General features: G+C 37.9%; 1 long non-coding RNA gene across 1 annotated transcript; it reads left to right on the top strand.

The window, feature by feature from the left end:
- Positions 1-377: 377 nt before the first annotated feature.
- On the top strand, positions 378-4529 carry LOC109367257. Its single transcript, XR_002114201.1, has 3 exons — positions 378-417; positions 3427-3543; positions 3974-4529. It is a non-coding gene; the product is annotated as an uncharacterized LOC109367257 (long non-coding RNA).
- The last annotated feature ends 367 nt before the right edge of the window (positions 4530-4896 follow it).

Below are 4896 nucleotides of genomic sequence, written 5' to 3'. Positions count from 1 at the left end.
GAAAACAAATCAAAAACTAAATGAAAGTTACAAGCTCTGTGCTTCACCCACTTGTAAATAATGTGCATCAGTAGGAGCATTTGCTTATTAGCTTATTGAATATCACAAATGTTGATGTTGTAGAAGCCTTATCAGAGGCCAGTTGTTCAACCAACCTCCTAGAAAGAGCAGATACAATTTCTGTAAATGACTTGATGTATGGGCTGCTGAATCGTGACCTGAACCTCTGATTAATCAGCTGAGGCAAGCAATGAGTCAGCCACTGGAGCACAGGTGAAGGCAATTCACCTGTGCTGCAAGGAGGGGTGGAGCCTGGCTCCACCTCTCCTAGACCCATTTAAGAGCTGACTGCCAGCGAGGAAGGATCTCTTCTGGAGATCCATTCCACCAGAGTTTCCTATGCGAGCCCAGGATAGGGTGAGTGTCCTTTTCTGCTCTAGTATAATAATTAGATAAGCTAAGCTCTTGAATATGCTGTATCATCTGTATATTCATTGATTGTACACTTGAGTTGCACAAATATGATGTGTAATCAATGTGCCTTCTGCGTAGAGACTAATGAGAGGCAAAATGGAGAGAGATGAAGATCAGTTTTGGGGAGAGAGCGAGTTGAATTGCAGAGGAAGGTAGTAACATTTCTGCCAAGTTGTACTTCTGAACTTCATACAGAAAGCAGCTAGGAATGCTGTATCTATCAGGGAGCTAACTTTTTTTTTTTTATTAAGTATTTCTCAGGTGGCCCTGTGTGCAAAATCAAGGAGCTCTTTTGCTTCTGTCATGGAGTTATTTCAGTACCTGTGATTACAGTTGAATTGGCTTTATTTTTGGATGCTAGTATCCAAGCTAATGGCATCACCAACCTGTATCTTACAGTGTGCTGGAACTTCTCCAAGTTGCTGTTGTGACTGGCATCTTTGTGAGCATGTGGGGTGTTCTTGCAACACACTTGTTCTCAATGGCAGGAACAGTCTGGTGTGGTTTAGAAAGTGCATAAACACTCCTAACAAACTCTATTTCCTTCATAGAAGAGATTTTGCACTGTGCGCGTCAATGTGTTTCACGTATCTTCAAGTCTAATTTTTGAGAGGTACTGTAGCCTAATGTGAAGTACAATTTTACTCATTGTGGGGGGGGAAAAAAGTCTATTAATTGATATTCTGAACTTCTGAAATTATTATTTTTTTCCTGAAAACTAGCAGCATGATAACTCTTAATGAACTGGATCAAAGATACAAGAGAGTACAGCACTCAATGCTGTCGCACTGGCTCCAGTGATTGGCCTTTTAGCAGGTATTCAGGACATCTGTAAAGGAATACAATTCCATCTCGTTACCTTTTACGTGGCAAGAAAGAATAGAGATCTCACGTGGGAGTTTCCCTGGTGATAGAAGTGTCTTTTGGTCATCAAATTCTAGATTGTTAGTTTTCCTGCTGAGGATGTAATAGCAACATCCCCCAGTGACAGGCATCTCCCAAAGTATGAATGAAATCCAAGAGATCATAAAATTTGATCGCTGACTTTCAGTGGAACTATTTTGTTTGGTATTTAAGCAGTTACTTGCACAGTTGTACTAATGCAAAGCTACTTAGATGTACTGAAGCAGTGATGTGGCAATGCTATGTAGGGACATGGTGACTATACGCAAGTTTGCTCAACAGTGGTATTAATGGAGAAAAAAGAAGTGGCACAATATTCAGAGAATCTCAGATCTTTACATTAAGATGCTATTGTTAACATTGGCCATATGAAAGGGGAAACTGTATGTTTTGTTTTGTTTTTGTTTTGTTTTTTCCTCCCCCTTCTGTGGAGATTTGTTTAAATGAAAAACTAAAAAGTAAAAAAATCAAACTGTGATTCATAAATACTGCTTCAGGAAGGTAAGCCAATCAATAGCACAGTTCTACTGGTAAAAACTATTTGTGGGAGTGATTTCACCTCCACAGAGAAGCATATGTAGATATCAGATTAAGAGCTGTGCTGATTTCCTGCAACAGTGTGCTGCTGCACGTGAAGAACAGCTCTTGTCTGAAGTTTGCCAGTTTCCTTGGTATCCTGATGTACAGTTTTCTGCTACAAGCCATTAATCACTGTTTCTGTTGGGGAATATAAATTATTGGTGGCCATTGTTATGATTTTGGCTGTGATCTTTAGGCAAAAAAGCCCAAACTTGGTGTGAACCAATTGGCACATGAAATGGGTAGATCCCCAGACATCAGGTGTTCAAGGCATACTGGATGGTGGTAATACAGGGTAGCTTTCACTGTATATTTTCAAAGGAGCTGGCAGAACAAACACACTTGGGAGGGTGGAGTATCCAACAGACTTTGCTAAAGTCAAGACATTCACATATCAGCTCCAAAGTTCTCGGATGTTCAGAGCTAATGGTAAATTAATTGTGTATGAAAGCATTCTTTAAACAGGGATTAATCCACATGCTTTCTGTGAGTGCTTATCTATCAAACAGAACTAATTTTAAATAAATGATCCTGTGCAATTTGAGATTAATTTTTCTGTTGATATTTATATGATTATATTTGACGTTAGTCAAATTGTTTATTATTTTATAATTATTGTTATAATGAGTAATTCAGCTTAATTAGAAGGTTATTCATTTTTATTTTTTCCCACTAACTTGAAATCGTAGAAAAAGTGTTTTCAAAACCTGTTTAATAAGAGAGTTCTTTTGATAATTCTGGGCCTGTCTTTATTCCCCAGGCTTAGTCAAGTTAGCAGCCCACACTTTAGAAGACCTGCTTGTTTCTTTCAAAAACAGTCCAACTCAAAACTGAATTCATTCATTCCTAAAAAATTACACCCACTGACATTCATCGATGCTTGCTGAACGTTTCTGTAGACCAAACAGTGGGTGTGAGCACAGTGAGGTGATGGGTGGTGCGTTTCAGCAGGGGCGATAGCAGCAGTGGATCACCTCCGCTGGTACAGGCTGTTATGAGCGCAGCATGCAGGCTCCTGTTCATTGCTGGCAAAAATACAGAGCTAATAGTGGTGACTGTTGAGACGGAGCGTTTTATAACTGAGCATTTTCTCTATTAAACAGTGTTATTGTGCTCTGTATATAAGTTGTAGTTTCCATGGAAATATATAGGAGGCATTACTTTTGGAGCAACTGTCATAGATACAGCCCAAGACAATTCCTCTTCACTCACTATGGCCCACACAAACCAAAAGATTGGATGCCCACAGGTTACTCTGAGTCTAAAATTTTACTCTTAGAATATTCTATAGTATTGAAATATATGATTGAATTTAATGTGTTTTTTTTCCTGCTTATAGTATCTTGTTTTTTTTCTTTTTAGGAGATTTATTTTTTCATTTCCTTCTATTTTTTTATTTCTTTAACTAGGCTTTCTTTGCAGTTATTTTCTTTTGGTGACTGTGTGTCTGGTACTAATCCTTCCTCATAGGTTTGGCAGCCAAGACTTGCCATATTCATTGCACTGACTTTCTCAGCGTCTGATGAATTTAATCACTCCCCTGAGCAGAGATGGAAATTGAACTTGCCTCCAGCTCACTTCAACTCAGTAAGTACTGGTATGATAGGAGTGAGAAAATGGAAAAAGGCTGCAAATCCCACTGCACGTAATTCCTTAATCCAATATTAAGGATCCTAGGTTTTTTCTGTACAAATATTGAATATGTCCAAGAACATAAAGGAAGCAGTTCAGCATTAAAAGAAATGGAGCACTTTTATTTCTGTGAGGAGTATTTTGAAAGAAAATATTTTTCTTCCTTAAAATGTAGAGGTCAGAGTGGCTGGATGGGATTTACTTATACCATTTTAATATGAGCATTTATTAGATGATACTGTCCTAGTCTTCCTTTCTTTGGTCCACGATTGTCCTCTGGTTAGTCAACATCTTCCTTTTAACAAAACTAGTTTGAGTTTTGAGTTAGAATGATCTGATTATTTTCTGTTCTTACCAATCCATATTGGTTATAATCTCTGTACAGGAGCTGAGGCTGATAAAAGACGAGGGACGAGGAAGATTTTCCTGAGGTTGAAAAATCAATTTGTAGTCAGTTATTTCACATTTTTATCGTAAAGCATGCTCAATTTGTCTGTTCTGCTTATGTTAGAATATATTTCAAGAAATGCAGAAAAGTTGTTAGGTGAAAGAATTAAATAAGAACAGAACCCCTGAATAAATTTGGTAAGCCAACCAAATAATTCAGAAATATTTAATCTTTATTTATATCAAAATGCCTTCACAAAGGTTTACAAAACTGGGTACACTGGCAGTAGTAATTCTCTCATAGGGTGGTTATTAAAAAATCAGCAGCTGTACTGAAGGAACAGAAACATTGACTTGGAGTTGTCTACTCTTGTGCACTCAGTATAAGTTCATGCAGTCAGGCATGTATGTAAACCCTGAGTACGTAGGGTGGGGGTGGGACCCCAGCTTTTGGTATTGTGGATCCTGATGTACTTGTCCAGCACACTGGATTCACTAGAATGCTGACTGCAGAAAGCAGATTCTTTTTAATTTTTTTTCTGAGATTTGCTAATGCAAACGTTCAGGTCCTAACTTTCTTGATTACTTCTTGTATTGATTTTCAAGCTTCTGATTGTTTAAGCCTCTTGGGCTTTAACCCCAAAATCTTAATATTATATTCATTTTGTTGTTTCCTTGTTTGTCTGCAGCATTTGTTATAGTGCTAGATTTTTTCATAGCTCAAATTCAGCCTAAACAACGTGAGTGAATGTTCAGTAGTGGCAGATCGTGGTGGCTCTACAGTGAAACAAAGCATAAACTTTTCATCCTGACTGCTCTCTCTGAATACGAAAGGTATTTCAATGTTCTTCACAGAGCAGTGTGTAGTTTCTAAAGAACAGAAGAACACTGAATATTTCTCGATGGGCAAAAACTTAAAAA

Source organism: Meleagris gallopavo, chromosome 4 (genome assembly GCF_000146605.3).
Source record: "Meleagris gallopavo isolate NT-WF06-2002-E0010 breed Aviagen turkey brand Nicholas breeding stock chromosome 4, Turkey_5.1, whole genome shotgun sequence".
NCBI classification, from domain to species: Eukaryota; Metazoa; Chordata; class Aves; order Galliformes; family Phasianidae; genus Meleagris; species Meleagris gallopavo.
The sequence above is the reverse complement of the archived record's forward strand: the minus strand, read 5'-3'. Positions and strand labels throughout refer to the sequence as shown.